The following is a 16,407-nucleotide window of genomic DNA, read 5'->3' as shown; positions in this document are numbered from 1 at the left end:
GTTTCTCATCCCACATGCCTTTTTTTAGCTATCTTAGTGACCTCACCCTTTTGTTGTCTCCTGTCCATTTGTTCAAATGAGCATTTATTAAGTACTAGCAGGATACCTGGCATTGCCTGGTAAATAAAACACTAAGTTGTTTATTAAATGGTTGAAACATGGAATGCCTGGCAGCATCAGCGTTGAGGTAGGCTTGTCATTGTTCCTAAGTTTCCTGCTGCCTGCTCCTTATCTGGAGGCCTAAGCACTGAGGCAGGCCTGGTGTGGCTGTTCTGTTTCCCGCTGCCTGCCCCTTGCCTGTCTGGAGGCCTGAGCACTGAGACAGGTGTTTCGCTACTGCTCTGTTTCATGCTGCCTGGTCCTTGCATGTCGAGAAGCATCAACAGTGAGGGGAGACTGATGTTCCTCTGCTTCCTTGTGAAGAGTTTCTACCATTGTCGCTTCGCATTTTTTGTCCCATTTTGAACTGGGTTTGGCCACTTATTTTTATTCTGAATGTACATTGACACACAGTACTGTAACTAATTGAGCTGTCTCTGGTGCAAATTCTTTTTTTTAAACTTTTGAATTTCATAAGACCTTAAAGCAGTAGTTTTCAACCTTTTTTCTTTCCACTCATACACACCAAGGAAGGTTGAGAATCATTGCTCTTGACCCAATTGTTACTGAAATATTTTGCTTGAGAAAAATTGTCATTGGCCCATTTCCTTTGGAGTTATGGAACTGTGCACATAACGAGTCAATTAGGTACGATTAAAACAGTGGTTTTCAAATTTTTTCTTTCCACCCACATACTACCTTAAGCAATTTCCCTTACTAATCACAGAGCACCGCTGGCATAGGGATTACTTAAAGTGGTATGTGAATGGAAAGAAAAAGGTGGAGGACCACTGCGATAAAGGTTAAATTCAATGTGGTCATGCCATTCAGCAACAAATGTTACCACAATTACAGTACAACTCTGATCAGTCGAAATGGTTGGGACCGGGCCTATGCCAGATAAACATTTTTTTGGAGAACTGGTCATTTTTAAACGCCCCAGTAGCAATAGTAAATTACTTGTTTCAATGTTTAAACAACAACAAAGTACAAGGGAAGGCTTTTTGAGCATTAAAACAATGTTTAATTCTCACCAAAAAAATGCTGGCAGCCTCCGATCACTGAAACTAACCCAGCGTGGCCGCCAATCAGTGAGACTTCCTAACCGTACCCGAATCCTGACTTCAAATCCTCTCCTAGGCCTACCGCACAAGCACACCAGGGAAGTAAGCTGAGGGGAGGATTCGGAATCAGTGTGCCGAGGAGTGATGGAGGGAAGAGGATAGGAGGGGAGAAAATGCCACTGAACTCAAGGCCCTGCTCTTGCCCAGGAGGCCACTCTCTTTGATGATGTCGGGACAATGGATTCTTCCGACCACTTGAGGCTAGGAGGCAGAAGCAGGCAGTTGGAGAGAAAACTCAATAGAGGAAGTTAAAGAAGAAATGGAGAGAGAGGAGCAAGTTATCTGAAACGAGGTCAATCCTCATTTATCCAAAAAAAAAGTTAAATTTCAGACAAATGAGGATTTCTTATTTGTTTCTGATATCCTCATTTATCCAAAATTTAACTTTTTTTTTGGATAAATGAGGATTTTGGAGAATCCAATCTTTGGATAGTCGGAATTGTACTATATAATAAACAGTAATAATACAAGTCAGTACAAGCTGGTCAAAAAACACTTTGGAACTTCATATGACCTTAAATGTGGTCATGACATTCAGTGTCAAAAGTTGCCCTTACTGAACCTCCTTGGAGATTTCTAGAGTGCTCCATATTGATTTGCACGGAGAACAGACAAACAAACAGAAGTATATATTAGATTTTTGAATCGTTGCACCTTCCCAAATACATTACATCACATGTCTGGATTGATTCTATTTGTTACATTTCTGCCAAATTGGCCAATCCATCAATCATCTTCAGTCTCACTGGGAACCAAGTGGCCAATTTAATTTTTCTTTCATAATATTCTTCTACAGTCTATATTTTCCTCCTTAATGTCAACTATATGGTCAATTTTTGTGTTATCAATGAAATCCTCTGTCATCATACTTGTATATTTAAAAATATATTTTTATTATGAGCAGGAAAGGACTGAATACTGAATCATATAGTCATACAGTGTGGAAATGGGCCCTTGAGCCCAGTCTGCCCACACTAACCAAAATGTCCCATCCACACTCGTCCTACCTGTCTGTGCTTAGCCCATATTCCTCTAAACCTATTCCTAGGGTGTATCAGCCCAAATGTTTCTTAAATACTGCAATAGTACCTATCTCAACTACCTTCTCCAGCAGCTTTTTCAATATACCCACCACCCTATGTTTAAAAAAACATTTCCCCTCAACTCCCGATTAAATTTTTCTTCCCACTCCACTTAAACCTATGTCCACTGGTTCTTAATTCTCCCAACTTTGCAAAAGACTGTGCGTTCACCCGATATATTCCTCTCTTTGTACACCTCTGAGATCACCCCAATCCTCCTTCCCTTGAGCCTGCTCAAGCTCTCTCTTTAGTTCAGTCCTGCGAGTCCTCGAGACTTCCTAATACATTTTCTCTTCGCCTTCTCTAACTTGATAACATCTTTCCTATTCCCTGGTGACAACCTGAACACAGTACTCCAAATATGGCCTCACCAATGTCTTACACAACTGTAACAAGGCCTCCCAATTTCTGTACTCAATACTCTGACTGATGATGGCCAATGTGCTGAAAGCCTTTTTGACCACCCTATCTACCTGTGATGCTATCAAGTTGCTATGCACCTGTACTTCTTGATCACTTGGCTCTACAATACACCCGAGAACTCTACCATTAATTGTGTAAGTCCTACCCATGTTATACTTCCAAAAATGCTCTACCTCACATTTTTCTACATTAAATTCTGTCAACCATTACTCTGCCCTTGTGCCCAATTGAACAAGATCCTGCTGCAATTTTTGGCGACCATCTTCAGCATCTGTAGAATTCTTTAGTATCGCCTGCAAACTTGCTAATAATTCCTTGTGCGTTTTCATCTAAATAATTAATATGGATGACACAGCAATGGGCCCACCAATGTACCCTGAAGCCATACCATTAGTCACAGGCCTCCAGTCCAAACAAAACAACCTTCCACTATCACCTTCTGCTTTCTTCTGAAGCCATTTTTCTATCCATTCAGCTATCTCTTGGATCCCATTTGATCTAACCTTCCAGAGCATCTTTGCTGAAATTCATATACGCAATGTCAGTAGCTCTACCCTCGTCAATGCTTCTGGTCACATCTTCAAAGAAACTCAACCATATTTTTTGTGAGACATGATCTTCACTAAGAAAACTACAATTTAGACCTTGTCAATACAAGTTCATGCACATTTTCTTCTATCGATCTAAATGCATGTACTGTATATCTCCTCCATTGAATTTCCCTTGTAGAGCCCTCTGAATAGCTAAACACTATCCGCCATGACCTCATACTTCCTGATACAAAGCTGGTTTTGGATCCAATTTACAACACCAATGGGCTTTTACTGTTTTGTCAAAAGCCTGTCTTAAATTTATGTAGACAACATCAAAAGCACTCCCTTCACCAACCCTCAAAATTGAACGGTTTAATCATTAATTAGAGACAAACTCCCCTCAATGTTACAATTGCATCAAATAAGTACTTACTTGTCCATAAATTCAAGGTTGCAAAAGATTGATCTCCATCACTCTGGATGTAATTAGCCTCTCAGGTTCATAAGCTCTTGAATGTTATGGAAGTTGGTCATGGGAACTGAAAGCTTTTATGATAGTAATTCCACCAGGGCATAATAGATTTGCTTACCTTTGTTGTCCTGCTCTTTCAAAAGTTTAAATCAGTGGTTTTTAAGCATATTCTTTCCACTTACATCCCACTTTAAGTAAACTCTTACTAATCACAGCAACTAGGACATGGATTACTTAAGGTGGGATGTGAGTGGAAAGAAAATGTTTGAAAACCACTGGTTTAAATGGATTGTACTCTTCATAGAATGTTAGGTTTTCTCGACACCATATTTTCTCAGGCAAAGCCTGTGTTTCACCACTACTTATCCCAGACTGGTGGGATGTCACAGTTGGAAATTGGCTCTTTCAATGATAGGGCTCAGCATGGACATTCACAGGCCATGATCTTTCCTTTAGGAAGTCCAGAATCTAGTTACAGAGATGGGTGTTGAGTTGCAGTGAGGACAGCTTCTCCACCAGCCCCTGGGAAATGATTGTATTAAATACTGAGCTGAAGTCAATGAACAGTAGCCTGGCGTATGAGACCTTGTTCTCCAAGTGGGTCAGACAGAGTGGAGACAAGGCTATAGTATCGTTTGTGAAATGGCAGAAATATTTGAAATGTCCTTAGCTACGGGTGAGGTTTTGGAGGATTGGAGGGCATTTCATGTTGTTCTCCTGTTTACTCATCCATGGAATCCTTTATGATGGCTGTTCAAAATATCAGGTCAGGTTCACATCACTCCAAGTTCACCACACATTATAACTGATATCACTTTACAGGTAGTCAACCTCCTCATGTTACAATTTCATCGTAAGATCCAGATCAAACAGTGTCATCAAGTTTGCAGATGTCACAATAGTGGTTGACTTTATCAACAACATGTGAGTTGCATTATAGAGAAGAGGTGAGAAATCTCAAGAAATGGTACAAGAGTAACAACCTGAGTCTCAACATGGACAAGATGAAGGATATGATCGTGAACTTCAGGAGGACCAGGAATAGCCACCCTCCACTACACATCAAGATGGCGAAGCTGCTGTAACACCAATGGTACCGCTGATACAGACCCGCAGAGAGCAGGGAGCAGAGACACAGCACTCCTGCAGAGTCCATCCACCCAGTCCTACAGCCATCAGATCTGTACAGACTTTAAATGGCCTGTAAATGGGGACGACATATGTTGTGAATGCAGGGTCTGTGCCCAAGATGGCAGCACCTATAAGAGGGAGCAGCCACAAGGGGTTGCAGACTCTTGGGAAGCAGAGGACTGGCACAGGACACTAGAAAATGGGAACACCAACTCCCTCCCCCACATTTGGGAAGTAGAAGCAGTGGAGACGACCCCACAGGGCAGTGACCAAGGTAGATGAAGCATGTGTGGTGGGCTGTTGGAGACTCAAGGCAAGGAATCCACACAGGCTATGGGCAGCTGGTGACTGCAGCCAAAGGATTCATACCAGGCGGCAGACAGCTAGAGACTGGCTCAAGACTAGCTGAAGTGACACCAGATATTGGATCTGAGATGCGAGACAGTCCTGAATGGTGATCATGTCAGAGGTTCAATCTAGAGCTCTTGTTGCTGATGGTTTGCACTGGCTCTGTCCGGCTGCAGAAGCACTAGAGGTGAATCCATGGACATTTAGTGACTGAGGGGACTCACTTTTGCTTCTCGTTCTCTGACTGTATAAGGTGCTCAGGCAATTTCTGCCTTACGGCAGACTAAAGCGAATTTTGTGTAATATTGCATTGTTTTTATTACATGACAATAAATTGAATATTGAATCTTGACATCAACAATTCTGTAGAAGAGAGTGTGGAGAGCACTAAGTTCTTTGGAGTTTACTTAACTAATGACTTATCCTGGACACTCAACATCTCTTCACCTGTCAGGAAGGCACAACACTGACCGAACTTCCTGAGAAGACTAAAGCGGGCAGGCTATTGGCCACCATTATGTCAACATTCTATCGGAACTCTATCGAGAGCATCCTGGCCGGCTGCATCACAGTGTGGTTCGGTTGCTGCAGAGAAATGGATCATAGGTCAACCACAGGACCATAAGGGTGACAGAAAGAATCAAAGGAGTTTGTCGATGTTAATAGATCATGTCGATGGAGATCAACCATCAATGTGATCTTACCGGGATTGTTGTCTGAAGAGGACGTGCAAAATCATTGAGGACCTTTTCAACCCTGTACACGGTATTTTTCAACTGCTCCCTTAGGGAAAGAGATAGAAGAATATCAGAGCCAGCACCACCAGGCTGAAGAGCAGCTTCTTCCCATGGTCAGTGAGAATGTCGAATAACCAAAGGGACTACTCACACTGATCATCCGAGACTCTCATAGTCATGAAAAAATATTTATTTATTTTTATAGATGAAATACTTGTCTCGCATATGCATTAATTGTCTGTATATATGTAATATCTGGTTGAATGTGTGGTTTGCAACGAGGACTGGAGAATGCTGTTTCATTGGGTTGTACTTGTACAATCAAATGACAATAAACTTGACTTGAAATCTGTCACAGAATCATACAGCACAAAAATAGAACACTTTGGCCCATTGTGTCCATATTGACTGAGATATCTATCCATTCTAATTGCATTTTGCTATATTTGGCTGTCCTATCCATGCAGCTATACGAATCTCTGTTAAAAACTGATTTACTCTGATGACCTCTGCTCTTCTTGCTGGACATGTGTCAGACTAGAGCCCTGAAATGCTTTAAGCAGCAGATTATGTGAAGATAAGTGATCAAAAACACTCAGTGACTCTGTGGGGACTCTCTTTTGCTTCTACTTCTCTGACTATAATGGGTGCTGGGCAATGCAAATAGCGAATCTTTGCCTTAAAGTGGACTAAAGGCATTTTGTGTCATTACATTTCTGTTTTATTATATTTCAATAAATAGCATCTGATTTGATAAACGAGCCATTCTCAGCTGTTCTTTTGGCTATGGCCCCCATAGGACTCTGCTCAAAGTCCCTGTGAAGTAGTCATTTTGTTGGTTTCTTCCATAATTCTCTCTTCCTGACTACAGAAAAAGCATTAAAAAATATTCTATGATTTTTAATCCATAGCCCTTAAATATTCTGTGGCCCCAAGTGGAATTGTATGGCCCCATTGGAGAATGGCTGACTTAAGTATTGGAGGAAGGGTTTCACGTGAATGGATCAAAGAAGATGGCAGGATATGTGAGAGTGTAGCTGACCGCTACAAAGAAACACACTAGCACAGTGTGGCAGGTTAAGTTCACTCCTTTATTAGGGCTGGAAAGGCTGCTTTTATACTGTTTAAGTTCCCGCCATTTTTGCTGATTGACTGAGTCATCCATATGAATAACAATAGCGGGTGGGAACGTCCACGCATATGAATGTCCTTCTTCCCCAGTCTGTTTCTGGTGAGTTCGCTGGACAGCTTGACCAATGCCATTTTAGGGCTGTTGGACTGATGCTGCCCCAGCTTCTACCCCCGCTGGTTCGTTGTCCTGGGAGTCGCTTTAGCAATCTCTGTCAGCATCTGCTGCTGCGCGATGTGTCGGCCTGATCTCCGCAATTGCGGGCCGCCACAAGAGGATGATTTGCAAAATACATAGGATATATATGGTTTGTATCTTTTGTATGTAAAGGTATTCGAGAAACTATAAATAGAGTCATTTTGCTGAACTTTTATACAACAATGGTTAGACTACAGCTGGGGTTTGAATGCCAAATTTGGTCACCGTACTTTAGGAAGGATGTGAATGTCTTTGAAAAAGTGCTGAGGAGATTTTCCAGAAAGGTTTCGGGGTGATTGATTTAAGGTACAAGATTAGATTTAACTTTAGAACAAAGAAAGTTGAGGGGAGAGTTGATGAAGGTGAAAAAGATGATGGCAGGTTAACATTAAGGCAGAACAACAAAAGCTGATGATATATTGGGTTAAAGATCATGGATTAATGTTTTGGTCAAGAGATAATGAGTATTGTGAACAAGAATTTTTTGACGCAGTGAGTGGTAATGACCTGGAGCTTGCTGCCCACAGGGTTTGTGGGCGATGAGATAATTAATGATTTCTAAAGAAAATTAATGGACTGTTGAGGCAAATGCATTTGTTGGATACCTATATTAGAAGAATGAGACTGATTGGTTTAATATAGAGTGAGCCAGTATGATCTCAATAGCTGAAAGCCTCTCTTGCATCATACTGTTGCAATGCATGATTTGAAAAATGCCTGACTGAATTTCCACAAGTGACCTGGAAATCGTCATTATCAATTTTCACTCTGGAGGGAGAACATTTTCATTTGCGTAGCAGTGAAGTAAATAGTGATGCATGACCGAATATCTAGGCCATTATGCTTTTATCTTTAGTGCTAGGCTTTGAATACAGCTATTGTCGACAGCTTCCTGTTTCAACAAATCAAAATTCAACAGTATGATTGTTACTGCAAGGAAAATAATATCAGCTTCTTTAGATGATCTGCATAACTTCCTGCTCTTTTTTCCTTGTAATTTATAGTAAACCTCATCTACATCCAAATCCTTCACACATTTGCAACACCCAAATTGAGCTAAAGCAATAATTTATGAGGGGTCAACATACCTTCATTTCTTTTTGCACTCTATCAAGTAGCATTTACTTTGGCTTCTAATCTCTTGTAATTTTGTTTCTTTCTCCATGCATGCTTCATCATCTCTGACTTCACCAAGCTTAGATTTCATTAACTTTTGTCTCATTTGGCCTCAATGTTTATATTCAAAAGTTGAGGAGGCACAAAACGCTTTATCTCAACTTTTCAGGAAATGCCAAGTATTTCTCTGTGTTCCGAGTAAAAATGTACCTCTGTACACAAACTATAATTCCATTACAATTGGGAGCTTGCATGCAAGCATTACCAATGAAACTTTATGTAGGACTGAATTTGTTCTATATCTTTATTGATTTTCAATTATTCTTTCAGAGTTGTATCATTGTAGAACAAAAAAACAACAGGCCCTTTGGCCCAACTTGTCCATCTGACCATGTTGTCTACCTCATCTGGCCCCATTTGCCTGCATTTGGCCCATATCCCTCGAAACTTTTCTTATCCATGTCCCAAATGTCTTTAATAATTGAATATACAATTGTCCCCTCCTCTACTGCTTCTGTTGGCAGCTTATTCCACAGACCTACCTGTCCTCTCTCAGATGAAGGTGCCCTTCAGGTTCCTTTCAAATTTTTTCCACTCTCACCTTAATTTTATGCTTTGTGTTGGGTTCACCAACCATGGAAAAAGGCTATATCCTTCATGATTTTCTATGCTTCTTCTAATCTCCCCTCACCCTTTGATGCTCTAGGGAGAAAAGTCCCAGCCTTTCTAGTGTGTCCTTGTAACTCTTTTCAGCTTAATTATATATTTTGTGTGGCTGGTTGATCATAACTACACAAAGTCTGGTTATTTCAGTGGACCATTTGAAGCAATTGACCCATTTCTGCATTGTGCAATCTATGCAGTTTCATGTAGTACATCTAAAAAATACATGGAACTTTCCTCCACAGGGTAATTCACGTGCTTAAGGGAAAGCTTGGTAAACATAAGGGAGAAAATTGAGGGTGGGGTGGAGACACATTGAAGCTTGATGAGAAGAGTTTTACTTTGAATTTAAAAATCAAGATGGACTTGAAACACGAAAGTCTACAGACACAGTGATTGAGGAACTCAGCACGTCAAACAGAGTATAGCTATGTGCCATTCAATGTCCATTCAGGCAACGTCTGACCGCATATACATCCATTGTCCGTGGACCTATAAGGTTATAATAGAGTTCAGAAATCCCAATTGGAGAACCAGATGAAAGTACCGCCTTTCCGCATGCATCATGTATATCTCATGTCTTTTGTATACAAAAGCTTACGTGTGTAGGTACGATACTTACTTTCTATCTATCATGGCTCCAAAAAGCAGGAAAATCGGTGCTAGTGACAGCAGCAGGAAGAGGCAAAGAAGTAATGTTGATTTGGAAGTGAAACAAAAGGTTATTAAACAACACAAAGGTGAATAAACAGTGAATGCTTTTGCTCTCAATTTAGGCACGTCGCACTTGACAATCACCACGATCCTCAAAAAAAAGAAAAATTCTCCAAGCTGGATGAGGCACGGGAGTGGAGCGCAAAATTAAAATGGTTGGTCAGTGGGTGATCTCTGTCATTGTTGCAGACAGAGCAAAGGTGCTCAGCGAAGTGATTTCCCAGTCTGCGTCGAGTCAGTCCAATGTAGAGAAGGACACAACAGAAGCACCAGATGCAGTAGATGACACTTGCAGATTCACAAGTGATGTGTTGCTTCACTTGGAAGGACTGCTTGGGGCACCGAATGATGGTGAGGGAGGAGGTGTGGGCACAAGTGAGGCACTTCCTATAGTCACAGGGGAAGAAGGCGATTATTGGGAAGGAATGAGTGGACGAGGGAGGATCATGTCATAGGTAATGGAAATTTTGCAGAATAATATGTTGGATGCAGAGGCTGGTGGGGAATCCTGTTCTTGTTCCATCTCGGGGCAGAGGGAGCCAGGGCAGATGTATGGAAAATGGAGGAGATGTAGGTAAGGGCGGAGTTGATGGTGATGGAAGGGAAGCCACGTTCTTTGAAGAAGGAAAACATCTCAAGATGGATATGTTAGATTAAAGAGCATAAATGCATGTAAGGTTACATTTCCATTTTTTTTCCCATTTCATGAATAATTAGAATACAGGGAGTAAAAATAGGGTCATTGTCTAGAAAAACAGCAGAGTTGTGCTGAACACATGTACATTATTGTTTAGGTTGAAACTATAATATTGTTTACATCTTTTGATCATTACTTTGGAAAAGATGAGTGGTCCATGGAGTGTGAATGGTGGTTTATTAAGATTACTTTGGGAAAAAAATACTTTGAACATGAGGAGCGAAATGAAAGCTCTTTCATTATAATGCTCTGTTCATTGCTCACATTCATTACTGGCATTGCAACTTCAACCAATGATTACATGTTCATGTTATTTCAATTATTGATATAAATTGTGAATAACTGAAGGCCCAGTAATGATACCCACCTGGTACCAATCTGCAAATCGGAAAATATCCCTGCTATTTTTAAAAAACTTTTAATCAATTTCTTTCCACGACGCAAGAGGTAGCCATTTAATCCATTCCATCCATATAACCATATAACAATTACAGCACGGAAACAGGCCATTTGGCCCTTCTAGTCCGCACCAAACTAGTGTCTTTCCAATGTCCACTCTCGATCATGCCAACCTCATTATGACCACGACCTCTGCATTGAAGATAGGATTGGCTTCTTTCCCCCAGTCAACAGGAGCAAATGAAATTAGGACAACTGTTGACTGGACCTTGTGAAGCACCAGCACCTTCTCATGAACTCCTTCCGACTTGGTTGGAATCGTGGTGGTGGAGGACATGGTAGAAGCAACATATTTGTTGGAAGCATCAGAGATTTGGTGCTGCCATGCCTGCAAGTCCCACACTATTTCACTGCCTCTTTTTCACTCTCACATGGGCAAGGCTTATTACTGGAGAAGTAATTTACAGTTGCCAGCACATCATTAGCATGTGGAAGAAAACATGAGCAATCACAGAGACAACATGCTAACAACGCACGGACAGCACCTGGTTTATTACCCACCACTCAATAAGTACTTACTTTTCTCCAACAGACTTTGGTATATCGGAATCAGAATTTATTATCATGAACAGGTCACAAAATTCATTGCTTTGCAGCAGCGTCATGGTGCAAAATTTATATAAACCACCTTACAAAATAAATAAAAATAGTGCACATAAAAGGAAAATGTCAAAGACAGGCAGTATCTGTGGTTCTTTGTTCATTCAGGAATCTGATGGCAGAGGGGTAGAAGCTGTTCTTGTGCCGCTGAGTCCTCATCTGTGGGCTCCTGTACCTTTTTTCTGATGGCAGCAGAGTGAAGAGGGTGGTGGGGGTCCTTGAGGATAGAGCCTGCTTTCTTAAGATACCACCTCTTGTAGATGCCCTCGATGGGGTGAAGCCTGGTGCCCACGATGTCGCAGGCAGAATTAATGATCCTTTGGAGTTTTTTATTGTCCTGAAGATTAGCACCTCCGTACCAGGCAGTGATGCAACCAGCCAGAATGCTCTCCATGGTACACCTGTAGAAGTTTTTGAGAGTCTTTGGTGACAGACTGAATCTCCTCAAACTCTTCACAAAGTATAGCTGCTGGCGAGCCTTCTTCATTATTCCATCGATATGGAGGCTCCAGGACAGATCCTTGGAGATGTTGACACCCAGGAATTTGAAGTTCTTGTCCCTCTCCACTGCTAACCCCTCGATGAGGACTGATTCATGTTCTGATTTCCTCCTGAAGTCTTCAATTATCTCCTTGGTTTTGATAACATTGTTGTAACTCCACTCAACTAATTGATCTGTCTCCCTCCTGTTCACAACCTCATTGCCTTCTGTGATTCATTGGTAAATTTATAAGCAGCATTTGAATTGTGCTTAGCCGCACAGTCTTGGGTGTAGGCTGAGTAGAACGGTGGGCTAACCATGCATCCTTGAGGTGTTCATCATCAGTGAGGAGGAGACATTGTTTCCAATTCATACTGACTGCGGCCTTCCAATGAGCAAGTCAAGGAACTAGTTGCAAAGGGAGGTGCAGGGCCCCAAGAATTTGAGCTTGTTGACCTGCACTGTGGGAATAATGGTGTTGAAGGCTGAGCTGTAGTTGATGAAGAGCAGCCATATGCATGTGTTTTCAGGCGATCCAGAGCTGAGTGGAGAACCAGTGATCTTCTGTCTACTGTGGAGTGATTTTGACAGCAGGCTAATTGTAGTAGGTCCAGTTCTTTAATTAAAAAAATGTTAATTCTGGCCATGACCAATCTCTCAAAGCCTTTCATCACTGTAGATGTGAGTGAAACTGGGTGATAGTCGTTGAGGCAGCTCACTCTACTCTTCTTGTGCACCAGGATGTTTGGTGCCCTTTTGAAGCAGGTGGAAACTTCCGAATGCAGCAAGGAGAGATTGAAAATGTCCTTGAACACTCCGGCTAGTTGTTTGGCACAGATTTTCAGTACTTTGACAGATATGCCATTAGGGCCTGACACCTTGGGTAGGGAAGACGGCTATTGATCCCATATTCTCTCCCACCGGGTGTTCAGGGCTCAGAGTTTGAAGGTAAGAGAGGGTTCCCACAGTGATAGGGACATTTGTTTAAAGGGACTGCCATTTTAAAATGATTCGGAAATCTGGAAGACTCCAAGCAACAGCAGGTGTCCAGTCCTGACGATCCCGGATAAAAGGTTAGGCATCTGTATTCTTATTTTCTAGAGACCCTTTTATTAGTGCCTTAGCTGAGAATTCTAAGACAGATATTAGGTAATTGGGCTCTAATTCTGTTTTTTTCTTCCTGATCATGCTCATTTAATTGTTGTTGTTTGTCCTTCGCAGTCGAAGATGACCATGACTTCAAAATCAAATGGGAGATTGGTGGCTGTGGGTTCGGAAGTGACTAGTGAGGCCAATCCAGGCCCTGAAGGCTTGCCCACATGTGGGAAACAAGTGGTTGGGTGCTGTCGTGGCAGTGGATGCTGCTCAGGCCTTGCGGATAGCACACTTTTGTTGAGCCTCGGTGATATGCCTGACTTCAGCTGCACAGGGTCCTGTGGTGATCTTGCTGCGCCAAGCTGGACGGTCGAGGGCAACTGTCTTCAACGTGTTGATGTAGACACCCAGGCCTTTGAAGGATGCTTTGAGGCAGTCTTTGCAATGTTTCTTCTGCCCCCCCGACTGAGCGCTTGCCCTGACACAGTTCCCCGTAAAGCAGCTGCTTAGGCAATCAGCTGTCTGGCATTCCAACCAAATGTCCAGCCCATCTGGCTTGGCCTTTCAGCAGGAGGGTGTAGATGCTGCAGAGCCCAGCTCATTCCAGGATTTCCGTGTCGGGGATTTTGTCCTGCCACCTGATGTGGAGGAGTCTGCAGAGACAGCTCAGGGGAAAGTGATTGAGCTGTTTGGCTTGTCTGCTCTAGACAGTCCATGTCTCGTTGGTGTAAAGGAGTGTGGTAAGGAACACTGCACAGTAGACCTTCAGCTTGGGGGTAAGGTTGAGTCCTCTCTGCTCCCAGACATTCTCACAGAGTCTCCCAAAGGTGGCGCTGGCTTTGGCAATCTTGTTGTTGACCTCAGAATCTATGTTCACTGTGCAAGAGAGTTAATTATTATTTTGTTTATATCATTGAAGTTAGATGGATGCTATTGTAATTTTATTAAATAGAGTAAATACATTGTTATTTCACATCACATTCTATCTCCACTTATTTATTTCTTCTTCACTCACATACCTATTGACCTGGATTTCTTGATTTTTTTTCCCCCTATCCTATCCCCCTCCTTCACCTGGTTCTGCCTGCACATCATCTATCCCTTATCTGATTCCATCTATCGCCCGTCAGCCACTTTCTTCTCACTGCCCCTTCCCCACCTGGCTCCGTTTGCTCATAATTTCCTCTACCTCTTCATCTGGTTTCACATTTCACCTAGCAGCCTCTTTCACACCTCTACACCTTCTCACTTTCTCACCTCAAGTGCAAGGTTTTGGCCTGAAATGTTGATCATCCCTTTAGCTCCACAAGTGCTGCTTAACCTGCTGAATCCTTCCCACAATTTGTTTTTTTTTACTCCAGATTCCAGCATCTGCAGTCTCTTGTGTCTCCAGTCATGATAACCAACTTGCTGAGGTCATTGGGCTCTAAAGAGTGAATCCATCATTTTGAGAATCAACACTGATGATGAGGATGTAATGAATTCAAGTTTTTAGAGTACTTAGAATGCTGCACATATTTTGCATTCATTTTTTGTCTCAGTGTTTATGGAAAAGTGAATTATTTATTGGTTCTTCTGTAGAAGACGTGAAGTGTTAATATAAGCATTGATGCTTCAAAATATCTTGAGGATATCCACTTCATTATACAAACATGCCTGTCCTAACATTCAAGAACCTCTCAAAATGTATTAATTTTCAGTGATTTGGATTTTGTCACTTTAATGAGAAGAAAAATCACTAATGGTAGGCAATAACTATAACTAATTTCAATCTAGCATATTATAGTATTTCCAAATCCCCATTACATGTCTTCATCCATATTCTCCATTGTTCAGTTTATTGGGCATTGTGTTGGCTTCACAGCCCATGTTTACAAGTGACATCAATGTGATTCTGATATGAAAGCTTCCTTTTGTGGCAAGCTTCCCTTTTTTAGTGAATGTTAAGTTGCGGGTTGGTTCAGGGTGCAAAACACTCACAGGGTTTATGACATTTTCCAGCCAGCTGGGCACCATCCAGTTCAAACCAGGAACAAACTTAATGGAAGAACAGGAAAGAACAATGATTGTTTATACAAGAAAAACTAGGTTGGACATTTACAGGTTAAACGATCATGATTCATGTGTTTGAGACACTTGAAGAAGCTGCATTGAGTATCATTTAGCAAGTCATCGAAAGTCACAGAAGTGAAAGAACTCTGAAGTGGACACTTTTGCTGTTTTTCCTTGTCAGGGGAAACAGTGATCCACTGTGACCATTGTAATGGTCATTTTTGATTGACCCACATCTGGGTAAAGGAAGCAGGAGAATTGTTTCAATTTGGATCGTGATCATTCTGATGGTCATTTTGTCTGGGTTTTTGGAAGCATCGTGTAAGTCACACATTTAATTTACTTTGTGCAAGGAAGAGGGGAGTTGTGACAATCATTCGAACATTTCTCTGGAAGCAACTTGACAAGGATATGTGAGTTTTGAGCTGTCTGATCACTCAGTGTCTCACTTACTTCGTAATGACTTCTGAGCCTCAGTTTAAAAGTCTTGAGTTTGAACACAAGATTTCTCAGACTTTGGGAATTGTCTTTGCAGAATTGTGCGCAAGGTGTAATGGTTTGGGACACACACACACACACACACAATATTATGAGTAATTATTAATAAAAATATTAAAAATAACATCATCTTGGTGAATTTCTATTGCTGGTCTATGACGTAACAGTTTTGATACCCCTTTTTACATTTATTACAACATTTACATATAAATCTTTATTTTTCTTTATTAATTACCTTCATTGCATTTTTTGTACTTACCTCAGCACTGATTTTTTTTGGAAGGGAGACAATCTACCTATCTTGTGTGCAGCACACAATCTTGAAAAAAAAACTTTAAAACGTTAACTGGAGTGAAATGTGCTCGCATTTGGTGAAAAGTGGTAGGGTTATGGGGTTTGACACTAGAAGAATTGTAGCAAATGTGAGCATTTACTTTTATTTTCATAAAAGTCCTAATTTTTAAAAGATTGTTTGGCACAGCTTAATTATGCTCAGTTAATTATTATTCTCTTTATATCATTGAAATTAGACGGATGCTATTGTCATTTCATTAAATAGAGTAATTACATTGTTATTTCACATCACATTTCCTGCTAGTCATCCTGAATCAAAATATCAACCGCCAGCACTTAAGTCATGTCCCACGTTGATATGAACACTGAAAGTTAGAGCTTTTGGTGGCCATCATTAAAATAAACTGCAGTTGATAATGGGATACTATTTCACACCTTTCCAGGAAAAATGTGGTACATGAC

At 41.3% G+C, this 16,407-nt stretch overlaps 1 protein-coding gene across 3 annotated transcripts in view; it reads left to right on the top strand.

Moving 5' to 3' along the window:
- Positions 1-16,407, top strand: part of naf1 (nuclear assembly factor 1 homolog (S. cerevisiae)) — a 217,569-nt gene that overhangs the window by 135,989 nt on the left and 65,173 nt on the right. The gene's annotated exons all lie outside the window — the stretch shown is intronic.

The sequence above is a fragment of the Narcine bancroftii genome, chromosome 3 (genome assembly GCF_036971445.1).
Source record: "Narcine bancroftii isolate sNarBan1 chromosome 3, sNarBan1.hap1, whole genome shotgun sequence".
NCBI lineage: Eukaryota > Metazoa > Chordata > Chondrichthyes > Torpediniformes > Narcinidae > Narcine > Narcine bancroftii.
This window is presented reverse-complemented; position numbering and strand designations above follow the sequence as displayed.